This window comes from Diplotaxodon limnothrissa, linkage group LG14, assembly GCF_057381915.1.
Source record: "Diplotaxodon limnothrissa isolate DT_005_m linkage group LG14, D_limnothrissa_male_GT1.1, whole genome shotgun sequence".
Taxonomy (NCBI): Eukaryota; Metazoa; Chordata; class Actinopteri; order Cichliformes; family Cichlidae; genus Diplotaxodon; species Diplotaxodon limnothrissa.
The window spans coordinates 39,423,411-39,448,867 of NC_140609.1; positions in this window are offsets into that span (position 1 = coordinate 39,423,411).

Consider the following 25,457-nt stretch of genomic DNA (forward strand, 5'->3'; position numbering starts at 1 on the left):
GCGAGGGAGCTAACTGAACTGAGGGTGGCTGCGAGGGAGCTAACTGAACTGAGGGTGGCTGCGAGGGAGCTGACTGAACTGAGGGTGGCTGCGAGGGAGCTGACTGAACTGAGGGTGGCTGCGAGGGAGCTAACTGAACTGAGGGTGGCTGCGAGGGAGCTAACTGAACTGAGGGTGGCTGCGAGGGAGCTAACTGAACTGAGGGTGGCTGCGAGGGAGCTAACTGAACTGAGGGTGGCTGCGAGGGAGCTAACTGAACTGTGAGGGGCTCAGAGCGCCGGCGGCGAGAGTGCCGCTTCTTTCTATCCGTGGAAGCGGGCGGGGTGAGCGGTGGAAGTCCCTGGCAACTCCGGGGACCCCCAAGAGCCAGTCGAGTTCCCCGGAAAGAGCGCTCGTCATGATCAGGAGCGAGCCACGGCTCCCTCCCGAACTCCTCCACTAGCTGTGCGCCTGCGGCGTGCTGCTGCCCCACGTGATCGACGTCCAGGACCCCCACAGCGTCCGCGGGACGCTTCGTGGAGGGCGAGACAGGACGTAGCAGTGCGCGACGGCGGCGAGAACGCCGCTTTCCCCTTGAAGCGGCTGTGGACAAAACTTGACTGTCCCTGGCGACCGGCTCCTCGTCCTCCAACCACATCCGTGCTAGAAAGACGGCAGGGGACGAGTAGTCCGATCGGGGCGGCGAGGGCGGGCGGCAGGTGCGAGGTGGGGCAGTTGGCGAGAACTCCTCCTCGGGGATGAGCCAGGGCTTCCAGCGGAGCTCGTCCTCGCGATACGCCCGTAATACCTGCTGCTGCTCCTCCTCACCAAAGTCAATAGCAGCTGGCATCTCCTTGAGCCGCGTAGTGCAGTCAGGCGATGGCGAGGAAGCGGAAGCCGATGGAGCGTGAGCCGAGGGTGTGTCGGCGGTGAGCCACACCGTACCAATTCTGACCGCTTCAGGCTCACGAGGCAGCGGGGAAACAGAGCTACAGCATGGCTCAGGCGACGGCTCACGCTTACCGGGCAGCTGCTGTCGCGGGCGGAGTTGGAGAGTGGAGGCGAGAAAGTCTATGATGAGGGGATGCAGCGCCTCCCATAACCAGGGGAATGCGGACACGCATACTCCGGCTTGGCGGGCTAGCTCAACCCGTTCCTCTTCCCCGGAACACTGCAGCCAACCGCCGCATAGCGACTCCACTGTCCGGATGATCTCCTGGTCTTGTGACGCTGGGTCCGGCATGGTCGCGTCGTACTGGAGGTCCGCGGAGGGGTTGTGAACTGCTGGGTCCATATCGTGGTCGTGTTCTTCTGTCATAGCTCGGCTGTGTGGCAGGCAGGAGGAGGACCCAAAATGCAAAACTCACACACACGGGGATGAACTCAAAAAGCAGCTTTATTGCTGACAAAAGATAATGGGAGATACAAAACTAAACTGGGAAAAACTAACGTAAAGCTCACCAGGAAACACGGGGGAATCACACACAGCATGAGGGAGAACACGACGCCGAACAGAGGGAGACTCAGACAGAAATACACAGAGGGTAAACGAGGAAAGTGGGCACACGCGGGGAACACAGGTGACACTGATAATCATAACGAGACAGGGCGGGGTGAACTGAACATGACATGTAGAGGCACAGAGGTTCCGACAGGAGGAGAGAGAGCACGGGGAAAACACAGACATAACGGGCTGGGGAAACATGAAACAACCACAAAGGGAGACGAGGGCTCATCAATACATAGAGGGCACACAGGGGGGAGAGAGCCATGAAGGGAAAACACTTAGGGAACAACACAACAGGGCAACTCAGAAGACATGGCCTAAATAAGGAACGAAATACAAAAATACAAAGAACTAAGAATACTGGGCCCACATGGCCCAGGACCATGACAGTGTGTGTGTGTTTCTACACAGACAGACAGGGTGTGTACACGCTTATGGCATTTCCCAGCATCAGTGTGCGTGTTTGTCTGGCTCAGAGGGGCGCTATCAGCGAGTGCAGGGGGAGGGTTTTGTGTGAACCACAACAATTGCATGCTCACATATAACCGTCTCAATCTAAAGAACAATGCAGTCTACATGTAGAGGGTTGGAGGAGGGGCGGGGGGGGGGGGGGGGGGGGGGTGTCTTTAGAGTCTTGTTTCCCTTTTTTTACTAAATAGTTTAGCCACACCCCTTTTACATATTAATCCACCCATTGGCTTCCGCTTATCCTTTTCAGGGTCACGGGGGGTGCTGGAGCCTATCCCAGCTGTCTTAGGGCGAGAGGTGGGGTACACCCCTGGACAGGTTTCCAGTTTGTCGCACCTAACACACAGAGACAGACAACCATTCACACTCACAGATTCACCCCTATGGTCAATTTGGATTAATCAGTTAACCTATCCCCACAAACTGCATGTCTGTGGATGGTGGAATGAAGCCAAAGTATTAATGATCATGTATTAATTACTGCGTATTAATCCTACACAGTAAAAAATTACAGGTTTGCACTGAAATGTGGCATGATCCTCACTCCCATCTTTTCATAATTGCCATACCCCGGTGCATCTCAGCACCAACCCTGAAGGACACCTTGTGAGGTTCTGTGAGACGCCAGCAACTTTGACAAAATGACACTGTGACCTGGCCTATGGTGATTTCCAGCCTGGTGTCAGAGCAGCTGCAGGTAAACCTGTCTGAAGGTGCATCCATCCTTCTGCCTCTGTGTGTGAATTATAACTAGAATTCAAAGCAGAGCTGCAGGCGGAGCCTGAGCAGGCCCAGACTGTTCTCCAGCATGAAGGAGACATCTGTCCTCTACAGGACCGTGATCAGTATCACCAAGCACTGAATCATCCAAGGGCGCAGATTTGGCATGGACGGAAGGGACGTGTCCCCACCAATATCCAGCAATTATTGAATTGTCCCCACCAATAATTTGATCTCTTCGAGTAAAGAAAAACAAATCCAATAAAAAGAGAAAAAACGATCTGTCGACGTCTCATTCCCCCAGCGGTGCAGAAAGAGTTAAATTACGTTCTCTACTGGAGTCCTACCTCATGTGACAAATATGGCCAATGTGATTGGCTGAGTCTTTCAGGAAGCTCTGTTTAGTTTTAGCAGCGGCAAGCCTGCGCTGCGAGGAGGACGGCAGCAAAAAGGAAGAACCTGGATATAAGAAAGTATTTTTCAAAGAAACCTGTAAGTCACTTAAAGTCAAGTTCACTCATAAAATGTGCCGGTCATAATAACATTACAGGCTATGCTAGGCTTTGGCCCACATCAGTCTAAAATTGTATGTAACCATGAATAACGTGTTTTGGAAACTAACTGCACAACAGGCAGCACTATTAGTTCTCTCAGTATAACAGAGCATCGTTTCTAATTTTGATTGAAACTGTCAGAGAAAAAGCCTCGAGCAAGCCAGGATATTCGTTTACAGAGGCTGTACCATGTCCACCAGGAGAGACTGGACAGTATAGATGTAAAACCAATATGCCAGCAGTTTATCTCAGTTAACGAGAGGAGATATATGTGTACATATACATATGTAGGCAACTATATTTCTCCTTTTTTTTTTGTCAAGAAGCAAAGACAAAAAGGGAAAAAATAAGAAACAGGGTAGGTTCGGTGGTTGAATCATCCGTCCCCACCAATGCCAAAACCAAATCTACACCCTTGGAATCATCCTTTTTCTTCTTTCCTTAAATGATTTCTTCCCAAATTCCAGTTTTTTATCCAACTTATCTGTTACACCTTCTTTCCTCTTAAACCTTTGTCTCTGCAACATCCCCCCACGCCCGATCATTTCCAGTTTTTTACTCCTTTCTATCTTTAACATCTTTCCCTCACTCTCTTTTGCATCACTAACTCATTCTCTCCTTTTATATTCCCCCCACAAGTCTATTCTTCTTCTCTACCTTCCTTCTCTGCATCTTTCTCTTCCTATCCTCTCACATCGATATCCTGCATGTCTCTGTCACCCTCCCACTCCCTGCCCCTCCCTCCCTCTGTGACTTATAACAGATAAGTAAGGGGCTATCTTAAGCTCTGCTCTTCTTCCTAGAAAGTAATTTGGCAGAGGGTTGCTAAGTCACCCCCCCACAACTGTCACCCAGCAACAGACTCTATCACAGACTGGCCATCTATCTCCATTCCTCCCTCACCTCCATTAAATCCAGCTGCTGCCTAACACAAAACACTGAGAAAGACATGAAGCACAAATGCACATACATGTCTGCAGTCCAAGAAGGTGCACACAAGTCTATTTACACAAAAGAGTGACACAAGTCGTGTGTGTGTGTGTGCGTGTGTGTGTGCGTGTGTGTGTGCGTGTGTGTGTGTGTGTGTCTTAAACCTGCACTTTTTCTAATGGACAGTAGGTGAATTCACCAGTGACTAAACTGTTCTTCATATTTTTTAGTTTTCACTGTCTAGTTTTGTATTGAACTGGGAGCCAATCAAGTGACTGCAGTAATGAGATAATATGTTCAAAATCCTACTTACAAATGAGCGCTTTGGTTGCAAATAGAGCATTACAATTTTTTTAAAAGTAGATAACAATAGAAAGTGCCAGTCTGCAGAGCTGTTGATAATATTTCCTAAACTATCTAAGCAGCAAAATCAACACGTTCTCACTCCCAAAGCGTCATCTAGCATTTGATGCTAGATGACAAATCATCAACATATTACGCTTCCGGACACCCGACACGTCCCTAAATGACGACACTGGGAACATGAGAACCGTGTGGAATCAATCTGCACATGTTCGTTCATTTTACTTAAATCACTTTGGAGAACACTTTTTAACGTCATTAAAGTGCTGGTTAAAGTTAGGGATAAGGTTCGGGTCAGGGCTGGAATACATGGCTGGAACGTGTATTACCGTGGGACCGTCATTTTACTGGATTTCATCCATAACCTGGTGCGTAGCATAAGAACGCGGAAGGTCACATTTCACGTTCCTCAGGAACGCAGTGGGACGTGACAAATCGTTGGGATGTCGGGAGTGAGAACGGGCTCGTAAAATACAGTACAGATTAAACATTGAACATTTGAAGGGGACAAATAAATTATTGCAGATCTTCAGAATGGCTCTTTCTGGCCGGGCAAAGAGCAAGCCCAAGCCTTTGTCTTAGATCCCAGGTGGTTCCAATGGTGAGCAGCCAGGCCAGCAGTAACTACTAATATCTGATAACACTCCAAATTTCTTCGATATTAAAGAACAGCCTTTGCTGTTTCTTGCAGGAAACTGTGTGTAGTTTACCTGTACAGTTCATGAGATCTGCACAGGTAAACTCTGCCCAGGCAGACCAGCAGGCTTGGCTCGTGTCACTACTTCACTACCTCTTTTTTGTAGAGTTGAAAGGCAGGATTTAAACATGTCACAATAAATGATGGTGTAGTACTGACACGAGTGATCAGAGACTAGCTACAAAGCAGCACTAGTACAACAGGAATCTAATCACAGTGTAGTGCAACCAGAATCCCTTCACACATGACTGCTCACAATAAACCTGTTGTTTATACTATGGTAATTATGTTTTTAAAAGTATTGGGTAATTTCACTGTCAAACTCAAGACAGCTGCAGTCTCCTTTTAGTAATGTAATCATACAACATTTAGTTTGCACATACTAGGAGGAACTCATTACCCGCCTTTGTAAGAAAAACAGAAGGCCACATCCAACAAAGGCTGGAGTTTATGTAGAGAACAAAAGTGAGTCTTCTACAGTAAAAATCATGAAAGTTACATCAGTATCAGTTAAAAGTTAGGTTAAGATAAATTAGGTACTGTAATGAATCACTCCACTGTCCTCTGAAGTTAGCTTTAACTTTGCACGGTTACATGTTGTTTCCGGTAGCAGCATACTGTACGTGTCAAGTGTCAGTGCATTTGTGTATTTATGTGTAGTTTTAAACTGTACTGCAGCCACTGTTAGCACAGCCAGCTTAGTGCTCCAACCATGAAGAACACATCTGGGGAAGAAGAGATGAATGAAGAGATAAAAAGAAAACAGGCTTAAAGAAGAGATTAAGAGAAACCAACAGAATGATAATAAGATAAAAAAAAAAACATCGGTCAAAGACAGCAGGAGAACGGTGTATATCAGGGTGGAGGTCTGTCCTTTGCTGCATCTGTCTGGTTGTTGCTGGAGGCTTTTGGAAAACTTTGCAAACTGACTGTCAGTGCAGTCAAAGGACAAACACAACAGCAGCAATGCCATACCGCAGACTACATGTGTCATTACACAGACCGTCTTGATGCATTTACAATCATCCAGGGAAGTAAATCTCCAAAAAGTTGATTCTGTTCATCTGGACATCAGTCTGAAGAAGTCACTTGGATGAGTGACGAAACTTGTTATTCAGTGTTATTCTATTACACAGACCGCTTTCACGAGGATCCGTGAGTGCTCAAAGCTCTTTGCTAGAGCTCTTAGATGAAGCCCATAGACATACACATGTTTTAATCCCCAATTCAACTGTTAAGCACTGTTTTACCAGACACTTCAGCTACAGGGCAAAGAAGCTACACTGAGTACATATTTAACCAAATGAGCTACATTCTGTGTCCTGAGTTCACAAAATACGTTCTGTACTAAAAACTCTGTGATGCTCGACATCTGCTAGCTTATGTTATGCCCGTAGAACAACGTGTGTGTATGAAAGCTAGAGCAAGGCGGGACAGCTTTTAAATAATGTCACAGAACAGCAGAAATAAGTGACACAGACTGAGTCAAATACACCAAGAAGGGAGGGTCTCTAGTGGAGGTGGGTTGCAAAGTGCCATTCAGATATACAGGAATCGTGGAAATGCTAACATGGCTTGAGCAGTGCACCCTGTAAGGTATCTGCCAATTTAGACATGTAGAAGGGTATGAGGCTTGACTTCAAACAGCCTCAGACCTCAACAGCTGTCTCAGAAGGATTCTCCACATTTGCTGGCCAGACACCATCAGTAACAACAAATTATGGGAAAGAACCTCGCAACTCCCAGTACAGGAAGAAATCAGGAAGAGAAGATGGTGCTGGGTAGGGCACGCTATACGCAAACCGCCAACCAACATCATCAGGCAGGCTCTCATGTGGAACCCCCAAGGCAAGCGAAAGTGAGGTCGCCCAAGAAACACCCACAGAACAACAAAGACAGACTACACCTGAACGGCACAGGACAGAAATCTCTGGAGATCTACCTTTAGCAGCCCATAATGGACACTAGTAGTAGTAAACTCACAAAGTTTCACAGTACAGTCAAAAGTCAAAATCAAAGTTGCTCATGAGTGAATCTAAGGTTGTTTCATTTGGTCAGTCAGGCAAAAATCCTATAAATCAGCATGATTATTATTATTTTAAACAACACTAATATCACAGTTCTGTCATGTCATAGAGATCTGAACTGATTCCCAGTCGTTAACAGCAGAAACTGTCAGTGGATAACAGTCGTCACGGTTTTCGATTCGATGCAGCTGAAAGACACTTTTTTTTCAGTTATTTCCTTGTATCTCCATTGTAAAGCTCTGTGCTTTATTTAATTTGCTCTGTGTCAATATTGGCTTGTCAATAATCCAATCTTCATGAAAGGTGCCATTTAAATAAAGGTTGATTGACTGTTTAAACCTTATTGCACTGTTAATGTCAGCATCTTTGGGAGTGCTTTACTGACCTTTGATTAAAGTGATGATCAATAGCACACGTTTAAATTTTAACCCCTAGCTCACTGATGAATCTAAAGGGTAGATGTCTCACTTGTTCTCTGCACATGTTTTTGGCCTGCATCTTCTGCTGACGCTGCTGAAGCATTTTTTGAGACTGTGCACGGCCCTCAGTTAGAAATTAACACAACCTGCGCATATTGTAGCTTCTGTCTCTACTCCTTGTATCACAGTATCAGAGGGTCTGCTCTAATTAGTCCCAGTGTTCTTGAGTCAAAGGACTCATTACATCCATCAGATCAGAATATAATATTTCTGCTAATTTTCTGTTAATCCCAAAGCAAGAGCTTTTTAGAGATAAAATGTCTTTACAGTAAAGTAATAACACGTCTGACAGATTTACAAAAGGGGAGCAAAACCTGAATGCATTTAAACACAGTGAGAAGACAGCATCACGAGCACGAGCATGTTCACGTGGACACGTGCAGTTTCGATCTTCGTGGTAAACCCTTCAGAGGGGGCGGTGGTGGTGGTGAAGCCCCTCGGCAGCACATGTTATCTCCATGAATGCAGACGTGGACGAAGCAAAGCCACATTCATTCATGTACATGTCATTATTAGGTATCAGGCGAATTGCTTGACCTGTGCACCGTATTTTAAATACATCTAAATAATACAACTAAATGAAAGGATGAGACCAAAGCGTGGTTACAGAAATGAATTCAAAGTATGTATTTTTGCCTCAGGGCTTCTTATTTATGCATAACTAGCTGGAAAGCTCAACGCTTTAAAAGGTCGAAAGCAACATTTAGAACTCGAGTTTCTCTTATAACCAGCACCTGACTGTTAAAAATAAGGACTGCATATAAAAGCTTTACATTCCAGGTGTGCGAAGTCTGTGTAGAAGTGCCTCAGATTTGCCTTTTTCTAATTGCCAGCAGGGCACGACTCCTGTGGCATGTGCTGTACCGCAGAGTTGTTCCAGACAATAGAAACGGTCTACGTTCCTCTATTCAATGATCCTGTGTGGAGGCCTTACCTGTTGGCAGCTGCTGCTGTCAGTAGAAACTACACATTTAAGGTGAAGTGTGACACTGCAAGGATTTTTTTTTAGAAAAAAAAAAGACAGCCAAGAAAAACTTTGCTGTCGGCTGTGTTTTGAGAGTACTTGGAGACTGATTTGGAGTTCACATCATTCCAATCAGAGCGCTGACAGAACACTGAATAACACAAATGCTGCTGCCTGCCTATTGCTCTGCTTTTTTATGTCCTCTCTCAGTCTCCTCTAAATGACAGGTGAGACATGACAATAACAACCATTACTTTCCACCTCCCTCCTCCATATTTTCTCTTCCTTCACTCTACTACCATTTAACCTGTCATCTAATCTTTCTCACATTTTCTGGAAACTATAACTATAACTAAACTATATTTAACTGTTCGTGTTTATTGGATTTTTCTTCTGGTGACACACGGCACTGTGGCCCCAGCATCACTGTGTGCTCGTGAGTGCATTAAGTGATTGTGGCTGTTTTATCTTAGCTTTGTTATGTTGAGGCTTCATCAAAGAAAATCAAACGTGAAGGCTTCACATTATTTCTATTGTTGTTAGCTGAAAATTCAAGAAGGTGACTGATGAAGAGGGGGGGACAGAGAGAGGAAGAAAGACATCTCATTCAGGGGGTAGAACTTTCTTTATCTCACACGCACACCAACGATCATTTTAACTAATGTCTTTATTTACTTTTTTTTTTTGCAGCACAAACTTTAAAGTGGCCATTTCATGTGAATCTTTATTTTTCCATCCATCCTCCTGCAAGTATCCAATTCAGCCTGAAGGTAATGAATTACAATACTGGAGCCTAAAAGTAACAGATGCATAAACTAGTTTTTCAGCATCACCCTGAGACGGGATGTTTTATTTTTAGAGATATTGCCTAAATGAAAGAAAGCAGTCCTACATATTTGTTTATTGCCTCAATGCAATATGCGCCTTGAGGCAACTCTTTAATATGGGATTTTAAGGACATATCCTGGTCAGAAATGATGTCACAGTGTTTGTGGAGGCCACGGTAGAAAGTAAGTATCCGGTTATACACCATGCTTCTAAGATTTTAGAGATGAGTACAATATAACCTTAGTTTGTCTGTATTTAGACGCATGAAATCATGTTATGTTTTAAAAGCCCAAAGAGATTTGCAAACTTGCTTAGTTTATGAATTCTGTGGTGTGTGGCAGGATTCCTGCAACATATTTCTTCCTGTAAAAGTAAAGTATGAACTCTGGCCCTTTTATTACTGAACTGAGTATTTCCCACAACGTGTAGGAGTTGTTAGGATATGCTGAGAAGAGTTGATTTGGGCTAGTGTGTGTGTTTGTGTGCCTGTATTCATGTCTTTATGTGGACCAAAAATTTGAAGTTTACACTTACTTTAGTGTCAGGGTTACACACTTGGGTAATGGTTAGGTTTAGGTTTAGGGTCAGGGATAGGCATAAAGTTTCGATGGTTAAAATTAGGGTAAGGAGCTAGGGAAAGCATTATGTCAATTAGATGTCCCCACAAGATATGAATACCTGACATACATATACATATGTGTGTGTGTGTTGCTGCACTGAGCTCTGGTCAGCGCAGGCATTTTTATTTCCAGTCTAACTTTCTCTATGTGAGGTATTTAGGTTGCTTTGATGAATCAAGTGCACGCTGTGTGCTGTTTTGTCAGCTGCCATTTCTACTTTTTTGTGTTCGAGCAGAGGCTTGTGACAAAGCAGCGTACCCACAGGCCAACGCTGCTTACATTCACTGCATTTGTTCAGTAACAGTACTGTGCCCATCTCGAGCCGCAGAGAAAGAACATTCTTGAATTGGTATCTGATATTCACCTCCCACAATTTCAAACCATCAGCAGCTGTCTGTCCTTCTCCTGTCATCTCTTTTTATCTTTTTCTTTCTAGTATTCTGCCATTTTTCCTTGCCTCCTCTTTGCCCCAACTGTTTTACTCTCTCTCTCTCTCAGCTTGCTATCCTGTTGTCAGCATGTCTTTCTTATCATGCTCTGTATTCAAGAAGCTAATTAGCTCTGCGATTGTTAGCCGACACAGCGCTGGAATTGAGTGGCGGCTTTCCAGAAAAGCTCAAACACACATGCACGACCGCACACATCCAGGACCTCTACAGCAGTTCCTCAAATGACTCTCCTTGCTCTGTGTGTGTGTGTGTGTGTGTGTGTGTGTGTGTGTGTGTGTGTGTGTGTGTGTGTGTGCATATGTGAGAGTGTGGAGTAACACACAGCGTTGCTGGATGCATTGAGCTGCAGTCCTGGAGGTTTTGAGGCAGAGAAATGATGGGACTCTTTCGTCTGTTTGCATACAGCAGCAGCATTTAAACCACTGAGCGGAAGATGGGGAAATTATGACGATATACATCAGTGATCACAACTGCCGTCTTTAACTGAAATGAAGTTGCGCTGATGCTAAAAATTACTACAGATGAGGATTTTTATATATTTGTCAGATGAATTAACCAATGTGTGTCCTCCTTTAAAGGTTTGTCGTCCTTTAAAGTATTCCTAAAAGTTCTGGGGGGTTTTGCTTTTTAAATCAGATACGCATTCTACCCATAATTCATGTGAGACAACTACGGTGGCCCTGAGAGGTCATATGGACTAAAACAAAACAAATAGACAAATGCTACAAAAGCACATAAAACAAAACAGAACCATCATAAAAAACAAAAGAAATACAAAAAACAAAAACGAAACAATATAATCACTTTCAAATGTAAAAAGTTAACATTTCTATGAAAGTGGGCGAATATGCAAGACTGAGAGCATCAATATGTGCTGTGTGAAGCAGGTTATATTTACAGAGTACAACATTCAGGATTCACCACAAAGAGATGCTGTAAAATTTTAGTGGAGGGAACGCAGTCTCTACTATCAACCAAATGCCATTACCCTTTCAATTCCTTATTTCTGACCAGGACTTTGATTTAAAGGGGATCTGTTATACTTTTCTGTCATACAAGCTCAAATAAGAGTGTGTGAGGCAAAAGCATTGTCCATCCATCTGCAATTTATCCTCTTCAAATAGGCTGGAGCCAATCTCAGCTGTCTTGGGGCGAGAGGCAGGGTCGCTGCCGCAGGGCTAGCACATAAACACAGACAACCAGTCGCACTCACATTCATACCTACGGGCAATTTAGAGTTTCCAGTTAACCTATCCCCACTAACTGCATGTCTTTGGACTGTGGGAGGAAGCCAGAGTATGAGGAGAAAACTCATGCAGACACAGGGAGAACATGCAAACTCCACACAGAAAGACCTGATGGTGGAATTGAACTCAGGACCTTCTTGCTGTGAGGCAACAGCGCTAACCACCATTCTGCACGGTGCTCTTTAATATGTCATGTTAACTCATGCTGGCTAACAAGGCGCAGCTGCAACCGCATACTTCAGGATGGACGTTTACTTTGGAAAGCAAAGAAACAAGCGAATAATGTCCTCCGGGCCATTAAATCGCAGGAGAAAACACCTGCCTCATCACTATAAATCACTCCATTTAACATCTCAATACGTTAAACATTTTACAATAAACAAGAAGCAAACACTAAAACTGGCCAATTAGAATTCTGCTGAAGCCTAAGTTAAGAATCCTTTCATGCATATGTGTGTGTGTGTGTGTGTGTGTCTGTGTGTGTGTGCACGAGAGGTATTCAACAATATTTAACAACCCATTTAATCAAAATGTCACTTGGTTTTCCAACTAAAAGAAAGTTGCTTCAGCGGAACCATTTTCAGCTGAAGAGTCTCATGTGAGGAATTAGGAGGTTTGTAGTGATTTATTGATTTTAACAGAATCAGGTTTTTTTTCTCTGTCACCAAAGCCAGAGATCATGGTTCAGCATCCTGCTGTGGGACACTTCAGCAGGGACGTGACTGGACCTCCGTCTGAAGGATGTCCTTTGAGCTGGCTGTGCCGCCCGGCTGTCGAGTTTCGTTCAATAATGTTTAATTTGCAGGCATGAGTTTTGGTCCAAGTCTTAGATTGATTAAATGTTCCCAAACTCTGTCACCAGTCACCAGAGCAGCAGCTAAATCAGATTTGACTGTGTGTGTGTGTGTGTGTGTGTGTGTGTGTGTGTGCGTAGGTCAGCTGCAGCATTAAAGGCACCCTAGCAGTTCAGCAGCAGACAGGACCTTTCTTTATCCTCCGCTTTACTATCCCACCTTACTATTCTATAAAGCAGGCTTCACATACTCTGACTCACTTAATAAGTGTCAAAACCATGCAGCTTTTTTTTCTTTAAGCCCGGCAGTCACATGGTGCCAAACTAAAGTGCAGGTCCTCGTGAGGGCAGTAAAGCCTGCAGCCTGCAGAAAGATTAATTGCACTGCAGCGATCTCTAACTTTTAAGTTGGCGTGTCAAAGTCAAATATCACCTGAGGTCGAACTTCTCATCTCACTCTCGCTCTGTCATCTTTGCAATCAGTCCATATTTGCATTTCATTAGTAAAAATGATCAACTCATATCTTATTATTACTAGTCTAATTACTACAAGTACAGTCAATACAGGCTGCTGCTCCAGAGGCAAGTTTTTGTTCCATTTTCATAACAGCGATAGTGTTTGTGAAGCTGAATCTACAAAAGACAAAGTGAAGGAGAGATGTGTCAAACAACAGTCCCTCTGAAAGAAAAGGCTTTCTTCAGGCAACATTCTCAGCACAGGGTCTTTATCCGTGCACGGGGACTTCAGGACTGCCACGCGTGTCACAGGGCAGTGACGACATATTTGGGAAGAACGTTCATGCCAAAGCCTGAAAGGTTTGAAGAGAAAGGTCACTACATCCTAAGGACACAACCACAGGACTGCATACTAAACAGATTCCCTGCAACTATTTGTGGACAAAAATTAAGCTAAAGAAAAGAAAAGAAAATAGCTCAAACTCTGCAATGTGCATTTATTTGGCAAGTGGTAAAATAGAGAAATGGTCACGTTAGAGATGTTCTGGAATCAGGCGAGAGCCATTATAGTGTTATGAGTGAACAGCTATACCAACAAGTGCAGGTCACAGTGTATGAAACTGTTCTGGCTACTGCATGCTCGACTTGTAAAATGCTGAATTCACAAATAAAGTTGACCTGAAGAGTTTCTGTCTTCATAATTTGTGTGTCCATTAGCAAGGATAGAGCCAACAACAGGGTCATTACAGCTACAGGCAAAGCCTCCTTCAGAACGCTGAATGAACTCTATTAAACCTGAATGCATCATTAAATAAGCCTGCTATCGTGTGTGTTTTCTGTTATCTACCATCTGACCTTTATCCTGTAATCCACCTCATTAAACCCATCTCTTTTTATTGTTAGTCTATTGCTGGTTTATTTATTGATTTATTACTATACAGCTAATATAACATTGCTAAAGAGACATTCTAAAACACACCCTTCCAAAACAACACGTACGACTTTCAAACAGCTTAGAAGAACCTTTTGTGCATTATCGTCCAGTTAACTTCAGACAACTACAACACAAACCTTGTTGTTATTAACAAAGAAAGCTAAAGTGCAGGGGGGAGATACTATAATGGAACTAACTTGTAGACTCAAGAACCAGGAAAACTTTTCTTTTTGAAATCTCAGGTAATTGTTGCTCTGAATGGCTTCAACATTTGACTCTTTAATTACCAGGTGTCCAGTTTAATCAACTAACATCAGTATATCATCTCAAAACCTTTGTCATTTTAATGGATTGAGACCTGAATTACCTCCTCTAATCACCTTTGTGGTAGTACAACAACCAAGTAGCATTTCCAACCAGTATGCTTAATGCCAGGTTCTGTAAGTCAGCTTTAATATTAATATTGTTATTGATGTTATTTAAATGTACATATACATTTATTTATGTTTTTTGTACCAGACTATAAACATAGTTTTTAATGGTGGGATGCTGGGTGCTCCATGGGGATTGTCTTGCCTTTGGTAAGTTTTGAACATTGTTGCCAGTTGCTTCAAAAACACTGCACTTTTTTTTTTGGTGGGGTGTTTTTCCAAACAGTGATGTACAACATGTGTTGCAAGCAGCACAGTTGGATATTTTGTGATAGTAATATATGATTTGATAGACTGCTTTTACATGTGTCTGGTAGTTCACACACAGTACTGATTATTGCACGAGCATCACGTTATCAGAACCACAGACCTCATCTGTGTGTGTGAGCTGAGACAGAGATTAGGCATATTTAATTAGCTTGGCCAGTAGCTGCTAGTTACTCGAGTCAGTCTGTAGCATTTGCTGCCTGCCAAACTTGGAGCTTTAGTTAATTTGTTAGTTTGGGTTTAGAATCCCTGAACCTTAACCAAGAGTGGAGATGAGAATTTGCTGCTATCCTTCCAGCGTTAGCAGGCATTGGGTTTCTACCCTGTAACATTTCTCTTCTTTGGGCTTCCTGCAAATAAGTTAAGAACCAGACATAAAACATTTAAGAATGATACAGTTTTTTCTTTTTTGTTTTAAATTAATATTTCAAACCACTGATCCTCCAGGAAACATTTTATCCTAAACTCAATCTGTTTAATTGGTGCAAAGTTATTTAATAAAACAGAAATTTTAATAAATAAAATAAACCAAATAAATGCTGAGAAAAAGATTCTTGGGGAGAATATGTAGTCTTTTCCTCCCTCGCTCAAAGACACCTGTGGTAGTACACTAGATTAAAAACAATACTGACAAAGCCAATGTGATCTCGCTCCCCAGCTTTCAATGTCACATTTTTGAATCCTCAAAATTCCAGTTTTTGTGTTGATTGTCCTAAAGTATATTATGATTTAGCTTTTATTTGATTCTAGTCACGACCATAATTTGTCAAATGAAAATCATCCAGTATTGAATAAGACTTGAAACTATAATTTAAGACATGGGTGGGCAACTCCAGGCCTCGAGGGTCGGTGTCCTGCAGGTTTTAGATGTGTCCTTGATCCATCACAGCTGATTTAAATGGCTAAATGACCTGCTCAACATGTCCTGCAGTTCTCCAGAGGCCTGGCAATGAACTAATCATTTGATTCAGGTGTGTTGACCCAGGGTGCAGGACACCCGCTCTCGAGGCCTGGAGTTCCCCACCCCTGATTTAAGACAATGATCTTTTCAATAGATGCTTAACTGAGTTTGTAGACTACTAATCCTCAGTGGCACCCAGAAGCGTTGCCCCCTGCTGGCTGCTTTTAGACACTTTTGGCTTCACATTTTTCACCTTTTTAGACGCAGAAGCTGCTTTAATGAATCACTGTTGTATCCATCTTCAGTGAAATTGCAACAGTGACTTAAAATGACATTTCAAAGTGAGAACCTCGCACTCTAACTGAGGTAAGAGGGCACCACAAGACAACAAACTGCACACTGAAGAAGGAAAACAAACAGAAAAAGGATTTTTTTCAATTCAATTCAATGTCAATTCTTTATTTATTTGTCACATGTAGTTATAGCTAGTACGACATACAGTGAAATGTTTTTCCTGGCTAAAAAATACTCCCCCCGACTGTGAGAAACATACTAGAAAAAACTTTTACCTAAACTAAGAGAAAAAAAAAAAAAGTTATTCCCTATAATAACTTCAGGGAAGGTGAAAGTACAAAATGAGAAAAACTAAGAGACGATGTTTTGTTGCTCAGTGTTTTACCCTGAGATAAGAAGGCAGCTGGGAGGTGAAGTATAAACAACAGCGGTGTAGCAGCTCCCTAGAGGCTAAAGAATGGTTCGCCAACTTCTGTCACTGCACACAAACAGCTGAGTCCAGCCAAAGTCTTCACATATTCTCACACCATACAACAATGCTTGTTGGCTCTGCTGCTGCTCTACCTACCACCTGTGCAGCTAACAAGGCAGTGTGAAGGTTGAAATGTTCTATTCTCACAGTGCGGCGAGATGGAAGGAGCAAAACTTGAAATTAAACAAGGACTGGTGTAAAAAAAACAAGAAAAGCAACAGAGACAAAGCATAAATGAATAAGTCATGAAGCAGACAGCACTGAGTGGAACCACACGCTGCGTTTCCTTATGTGCGGTCAACTATTTTCAAAAAAGTTTGAAGCAAGTGCCTCGAAAACTTTTTTCTTCCTAGATACTGCGCTGACAAACCGCCAAGGCAACTAAAAAAGAAGGAAGAAAATAAAACTTCCACTAGAACCTGTATTTAGACCAAGTGAAATGGGTTTCTTTGGAAACCTCAAAAATCCTTAAAGCCACTCTGACAGTCGGGCAGAAACTTCCACTGAAGCCAAACGAGTGGTACCATGTTGTGTCAGTTTTAAGTTTAACTTGGACGGTGCTGATGTGGAAACACGCTGCTACAAACCCAGAGGGGGCATCAACACTGAGCATATTTTCCTTCTCCAGCTGTGACTGGTGCTCAGCAGGACTGTGTTACCCACCGGAGGGATACCCCACAAGCTGTTTTGTTGTAAAGAAAATCCCCTGTAGTCCTCTCTGATTCTAACCTCCCAGTGTTTCTTCGAGAGCTATTTTTAAGTGGTTTGCTGTCAAGTTCTTGTCGGAAAGATGTTTCAATCAGTATGTTAAATTTACCTACCTCAGTATAACGTTACAAAAGCTTGACCTAAAAAGTTGGCTGCTCTACCTCAAGGACTGTGGCCTATCCTTCCACTCCTGCAGTCGGTGATACCTGCTGCCTGCTGACTTTTGGCATCAAATGAAAGGACATAAAAAGCCTCTCTGGCTGACAAAGGAGTGGGCAGTGTGACTTTCTTATACAGGGGCTTAAAGTAGACCGATGATGGCAGATTGATGGGGAAGTAGTCACTTGATGTCACTGGTTAGAATAGAATAGAATAGAATAGAATAGAATTCAACTTTATTGTCATTGCACATGCACAGGTACAGGGCAACGAAATGCAGCTTGCATCCATCCAGAAGTGCTTTAGTGATATAGATATATTACAATATATATTTGCAATAATATAGATATGTGAGTATATTACAGAAATGGGTCTATTATGGTATGTTATAATGTACACGGTATGAAGTATGTTGTGAATATTCTATAACTATAAGTATGAACAGGCTGTAGTGAGTACAAGCTATGTGCAGGCTATGAACAGGATATAAATATGAAAAACTATACAGAATATGAAATAAATAACTTTACAGAAATCGGAGATATACAGCTATACAGAAATGGGAACTATGCAAGTTGTAAACAGTTGTAGGATTAAAAATTATCGAATGTACAGAATGATTATTTACACAGAGCTATACAGTAGTGCAGTTAAGATAAGTGAGGGTGTAGATAGTTTCTACAGAGGCTATATAAAGTGCTAGTGGTTGTGAGTGGTGGTTCAGTCCATGTTATTATTGTGTGTTTGAGGGTACAGTTGTCCATTGTGGGTGTGTGTATGTTCAGTCCATGTGTTAACGTGGGTCAGATGTCAGGAGGCAGAGTTCAGGAGTCTGACAGCTGTGGGGAAGAAGCTGTTCCGGTACCTGGTGGTCTTAGTCCGGAGGCTCCTGTGGCGCCTCCCAGAGGGCAGGAGGGTGAAGAGTCCATGTGATGGGTGACTGGAGTCTTTGATGATTTTCCCAGCCCTTTTCAGACACCGCTTCCTGTAGATGTCTTTTATGGCAGGAAGTGGTGCTCCGGTAATGCGCTGGGCAGTTTTCACGACCCTCTGCAATGCCTTCCAGTCCGAGGCAGAGCAGTTCCCGTACCAGACTGTTATACAGTTGGTCAGGATGCTCTCGATGGTGCAACGATAGAAGTTCACCAGGATGTCTGAGGACAGGTGGTTCTTCCTCAGAGTCCTCAAGAAGAAGAGGCGCTGGTGAGCCTTCTTGACCAGCTTGGAGCAGTTGGTCGTCCAGGTGAGATCCTCGGAGATGTGGACTCCCAGGAACTTGAAGCTGCTCACACGCTCCACAGCCGTCCCCTTAATGTGGATGGGTGGATGTGGGTCAGCATTCCTCCTGTAGTCCACGATGAGCTCCTTGGTCTTCTCGGTGTTAAGCAGCAGGTTGTTTGTGTCGAACCACTCAGCCAGACGATCCACCTCCTCCCTGTAGGCGGCCTCATCATTGTCACTGATGAGGCCAATCACCGTGGTGTCATCTGCAAACTTAATGATGGTGTTGGAACCATCAGCCGGTCTGCAGTCGTGGGTGAAGAGGGAGAAGAGGAAAGGGCTCATCACACAGCCTTGTGGTACCCCGGTGTTCATCGTGATTGTAGATGAACAGTGGTTATCCAGCCGGACATGTTGGGGGCGGTTGGTCAGGAAGTCCAGTAACCATTTGCAGATGAGGGAACTGATGCCCAGGTCTGTCAGTTTCCTGATGAGTTGTGAGGGGTGGATTGTATTGAATGCTGAACTGAAGTCTATAAACAGCATTCTGGCGTAGGTGTTGTTGTTGTCCAGGTGTGAGAGGACAGAGTGCAGTGCGATGGAGACTGCATCCTCTGTGCTCCTGTTCTGGCGGTATGCAAATTGGTGGGGGTCCAGGGTGGGGGGAGACAGGATTTGAAGTGTGCTAGGACCAGCTGCTCTAAGCACTTAGTGATGATGGGGGTGAGTGCTACTGGGCGGTAGTCATTGAGGCAAGATGGGTTGGAGTTTTTGGGTATCGGGACGATGGAGGTGGATTTGAAGCAGGCCGGTACCACAGCGTGGGCCAAGGACAGATTGAATATGTCTGTGAGCACTCCTGCAAGCTCCCCAGAACACGCTCTGAGAACACGCCCGGGGATGCCATCAGGACGTGCAGCCTTGTGGAGGCTAGAGAGTCTAAAGCCTAAAGCTAAGAATGGTCACTGTTACCATCTTTTTAAAATATGAACATCATGTTCTATTCAGTAAAATGAGACCATCACCTCTCATCAGGAAAGTATTTACTGAGGTCACAGATCAAAGGCGCCAAAAGGCCATTTTCCCATAAATTCCTATATAACAGGACAACTTGAAGAGCTGCCTTTTACTAACAGTCTGGAGAGTGCAGCGTTATTTTAGTTGTGCATTAGTGTCAAAGCTCGAAGGTACATTAATTTTAATATACAGTTTTAACCACAGTTTAAAACTGTATCAGTTCACATAAATAAACCTGAATGTTTCATTTATATAATCAGAACAACAGTCACCTGAACAATCATCACGGGCATGAATGTCATCAAAATGTGTTGCAATTACACAACGTTGCCAAAGATTTTCATTCACCCATTTGGATAACTGAATTCAGGTGTTCCAATCACTTCCATTTCCACAGGAAGTGTTTGTTCAAACATCTGTGAAAGACCGAGTCGGTCTGAGGAGCACAGTGAATTCCAGCATGGTAATGTGATAGGATACAACCTGTACAACAAGTCCAGTCGTTGCTGAATATCCCACAGTCAACGGTGGGACGACAGCCATTGGGAATGATAGCAGCTCGAGTGGTGGTAGGCCACGTAAAATCAAAGAGTGGGGTCAGCGGATGCTGAGGCGCACATTTCTGCAGAGTCAGTCACTACAGAGCTCCAAACTTCATGTGGCCTTCACATTGGCTCATGAACAGAGCATAGACAGTCTCGTGGAATGGGTTTCCATGGCTCAGCAGCTGTATCCAAGCTTTACATCACCAACACAACGCAAAGCGTCGGACACAGTGGTGTCAAGAACATTGCCACTGGACTCTTAAGAAGTGCAGACTGTAGAGGTCTCCTTGTTGGTCTTCAGACAATTCTGATGGCTAAAGAACCAAATGGGACAGGCAAAAAAAAAAAAAAAAGTGCAGACTGTGAGCCAGACCTTCCTGTCCAACATCAGGTCCTGACCTCACAGATACACTTTTGGAACAACGGTGAAAAACTCCCATGAACGTTTTCGGGAAAAGTGAATTAAAGCTGTTATAGCTGCACCATATATGAAACCCTATGGAATAAAAATGAGATGTCTTTTAAATTCATACTTTTGGCAATATAGCGTGGGTTAGTCTCTGTGGAACACAATGGATTGGATTTATATAGCGCTTTTCAAGGCACCCAAAGCGCTTTACAATACCATTCATTCACTCTCACATTCACACACTGGTGGAGGCAGCTACAGTTGTAGCCACAGCTGCCCTGGGGCAGACTGACAGAAGCGAGGCTGCCATATCGCGCCATCGGCCCCTCTGGCCAACACCAGTAGGCAAGTAGGGTAAAGTGTCTTGCCCAGGGACACAACGACCAGGACAGAGAGCCCAGGGATCGAACCAGCGACCTTCCGGTTACAGATGCGATTCCCAACCCCCTGAGCCACGGTCGCACACATCTTGTGCTGATGTAACTAGGCACAATGTACCTGGAGAACGGTTTGTTTACATCTTCAATATTTTTCTCATGTTAAAAATTCTCATCAAAACTCTTCGTCGAGGAATGAGGTCAACTGACACAGGCAGGGAGGAGAAAAGAAAGTGACGATGGAATTAAAAATCAGCTTTCAAGTCTCGTTATCAGTTCAGTCACTGCTGTCCGGACTCCTCACACCTCTTCTCCCTCTGCTCTGTGCAACAAAGCTCTACCTACAGTTTGAAGGAATTACAACTGCAGCACTGAGACACTGTAATAACAGCAGCGTTCATATTTGAGACGGAGGACACAGACAAAGGCCAGCGACATCAAACTGGAACAGCCACCCGTGATCAGAGAGGAGTGACTGTCGCACTTATCAGCTGCTTCCACCGCCGTCCTGACATTTTACCACACCACTTTCACAGGAAGTTACATTTTCAATACCAGTGATGGCTGGAGTACATCCCTTTATCCTGAGATGACTTTATTCAGCAACAAAAGCTTTATCTGTCAATTAAGCACATCCTCTGCGCACTGTCGCAGTGACATTTTAGTTTTTCACTTTGATACTGCGCAGGAGTAAATTTCCCAACAACCTATTTGGGGCAGTTATATCATAGCGAGCATATAGCTGTGATTATCTCTGGCTAAATATACTGTAGATCAACGGCTACCTAAAATACATGTTTTATGTTTAAATAATATGAATGCTTTTTTTATGGCACATTTATATCATGCTAACAGCTATAGAATTGAATGCCCGATATAACCATATAAAATAATTACCTGACTGGTCTAGATGTGCGCTAGCCCTGCCCACAGGTTAGTTTGGTGGTCAGGTCACCTGATTTACCACACATATTTTAAAACCGCCAGGCGACAGATCTGAACGTAGAATAAGAAGTTTTTAAAAAGTTGTTTCTATATCATCTAAGACAGAAAAGCAGTGATTTATCCATGTTTGGTGGAATAAGTCCTCAAGTTTCAGCTGCACAGGGATGCTGGGTTAGGCTCACCGATCAGCCTCACAGATATTTAAAAGTTCATTTATGTGTCTGTTGTTTAAATATTGGTATCTAAACCATGGCACCAAGAAAAAAGACAGAGAAGACTCAATAAAGGCAGGATAAAACAGGAAATGAGCAAAATATAGTAAAACATAATAGCCATACAATAGTAGCATAAAAAAAAAACCATATATATATATATATATATATATATATATATATATTCATTTATTTAAAACAATAAAGCAAAAAAAAACCTACAACAAAATCACTAAAACCATTATATTGTCTATAGAACATTTCTCTATATTTCTTTTCTTATCCAGGACCCTTGGATAAAGGCATCAGATGCAAATTTATTTGGAGCACAGGACTCGATTTCTCTCTGCTCTGCCTCGAGGAATAAATAGATAAACCAGGGCTGAGCCCCAGTGATGAATAGGTGTCATGTCCAGGGGCTGTGCAGGTACACCTAAGCTGCTTCAAGCCATACAAACAAGAGATAAGCTTCTGGCCTACAAGTCACCTCAGCTCAGGCTTAATTCATAAATTTACTTCTTATGGAATCGCTAACCTGGAGGGGAAAGGAGTGATGATCAAATCCAGGGCTGGATGGATTAAATGGATCCAAAATTTGCTGCCTGTGCTTGTGTACTTCACTGCACACAAGAAAGTAAAAACTATGTTCAGCTGCATATATAAATATATTTTTTCAAATGTTTTAAAAAGAGAAAAAAACTGAGCTTAATCATCACCAACCCTTTAGCTTCAAAGACAACCGACTAAAGATGTGAAAAAAAACTGACATGATTATTTTATTATTAATAATATTTGATTCATCAATAAAGAGTAAAATTGAAATTAATCAGAGCGTTAAAAACAAAGACAGCATGTCTTTATCCTGTCTTCCAACCGGTCGCAGCAGATGGCCCCGCCCCTCGCTGAGCCTGGTTCTGTCGGAGGTTTCTTCCTGTTAAAAGGGAGTTTTTCCTTCCCACTGTCGCCAAAGTGTTTGCTCATAGTGGGTCATATGATTGTTGGATTTTCTCTGTATGTATTATTGCAGGGTCTACCTTACAATATAAAGCGCCTTGGGGTGACTGATGTTGTGATTTGGCGCTGATGAAATAAAACTGAATTCCAACTGAATTCATAACAGGGTCCAAGAGTTTCCAAACGGAGCATGAACCTCCATCTCCATTTCGAGGATCGTTATCACTCACTGTCTTTTGTCTTGAGACAGAACAGAAGCATGAAGTGAAAAATAAGACTGTTTATGTTCATGTGTTATTCTACTATGCTGACATTCAGTTTTACTGTGGTACCGTGTGGTTCTGTTTCTTGTCCGGTTTCATGCTATTTTGGATGCCTGTTTTGATGTGTTTCAGTTCCGGTGTTTGTTCTGAAATCTTGATGGGTCCTAAGTTTCTGAATTTGTGTTCAGTTCCCTATGTGCTCCCTATCTGTTGCTTCCTCTGTCTTTCTCTGTTTATGGATGAGTCTTCCTGTTTCCAGGTTATTTCCTGTTTTGATTTGAAGCTTTGAAGCTTTCCATCATGTTTTGCATTAGTTTTAGTTTCCATGCTGTAATATTCCTGATCGTTTTCACCTGTCTTTCTTTCCCCTGCTTTTTTTGCACCCAGTTAGTTTTTTTCTGATGAACAGAAAAAACCCTTCTCCCGGGTCCCAACTACTCTGCGCTTATTAAGGCTGTTGTGTTTTTAACATGTTTTAAAGCTTTGTATCTTCTTCTATTTAATCTGAACAAGCCCCTAAAAACAGTCAGTGATCACAGTCGGCCTCTCTTGGTTTTTATTACCACTGTTCATTTTAAAGCTCAGTTTTTAAACCCTTACAATGTAACAACAGCCCAGCCCATGCAGCAGTATATTATTGACTAACCTCGTATTGTGGATGGATTATCTCAGTTGTTCTCCTGACTGAAGTTTGGTCCGTTTACAGCATCCTGCCATGCGATTACATTTGTTCCTAACCATCGGGAACCCTCATGTTAACTTTTATCGAGAGGAAAAAAGTTAGTGTTCATCCTCCAGCTTCACTGTGTTTATATTATGCTAACATAGCTGTGTAGCTAAGCCACCACGTAGCACATGGTAAATGGTAAATGGCCTGCATTTGTATAGCGCTTTACTCAGTCCCTAAGGACCCCAAAGCACTTTACACTACATTCAGTCATTCACCCATTCACACACACATTCACACACTGGTGACAGCAAGCTACATTGTAGCCACAGCTGCCCTGGGGCGCACTGACAGAGGCGAGGCTGCCGGACACTGGCGCCACTGGGCCCTCTGACCACCACCAGTAGGCAAACACGGGGTTAGTATCTTGCCCAAGGATATTTGGCATGCAGCCAGGAGGCAGCCTGGGATCTGGTTAGTGACTGACCTGCTCTGCCACCTGAGCTACAGCCACCCACCCACATCATTATATACCAGCTAGTCCAACTTCAGTAACCCTACAAACGTCACTGCTGTATAGTTTTCTGTCTTCATTTACATTGGAAGTTTTAGCAGAGCTGTATGTTTTATTCTGTTAAACTTAATTCGTGTTTCTCTTGGATTTCTGGATCTCAAACTTAATTGTTCCTCCTGGTAGAGCAGCCATTTTCTTAAAGATAAAAGAATTTAGACAGCTTATAGCGCAGTATTCATTTGACTTTGGGACCTGAAGCCGAGTTTGGACCCAGAAACGGCTAATGATGCCAGACTTAAAGAAGGGATACACTTTGGTTGGTATTTTGGTTCTGAAGTAAGTTTATTGCTAAAGGTCATGGTTTTTTTTGAAAAGTCTTTAAAAAGCCTGAGTTTCAGTCTTCTGGTATTTAATTTGTTATGATGTTTAGAACACATTTGTGAATACCTGTGTCTCTGTCAGTTGTTGTGGATGTAACATGCTAAGCAAATTTGCTAAGATTAGCGGATAAGAAAGAAGTCAACCTTCTTACGTATTCATGGTCCATCAAGTCGCACGTCTAAGTCAGACCAAGAAATGAAGACGTGTTATAAAAGCAACTGGGAAGCACCCAGCACATAAACACGTGTAAGGGCAAGCCATATAGATAAAGTTCTTCATCAGTCTGTCTGAAAAACATCTGACTGTAAACAGACAAATGCTCTCACTGTACATACCACCTCACACTAAATACATGCATTAACCAAATATGAGTTCACACTTCATTAAAGAAGCCCAAATATCATGTAGTGATCCCTGCTGGATGCCTGAGCTCCCGTAGTGAGCCAGAATGTGCCGTAGTACAAACTGAGTACTATTCACTGTTTGTGCTCAAGTTCTGCCTCTGTGATTTCCTGCCAGGCTGTTTAATACGCCTCCAAAGATCCACAACGCCTCCGCCTTATTTATAGAACTCATGGCAGCAAAAATCCAACACTGCGTCAGGAGTCCACTGTCTATAGCCGTGCTCTCCTCCTCCTCCTCACTCTTCCGTGTCGGTATTTTCCATTTCACCAACATAACAGAGCATGGCACGGAGTAGAAAAC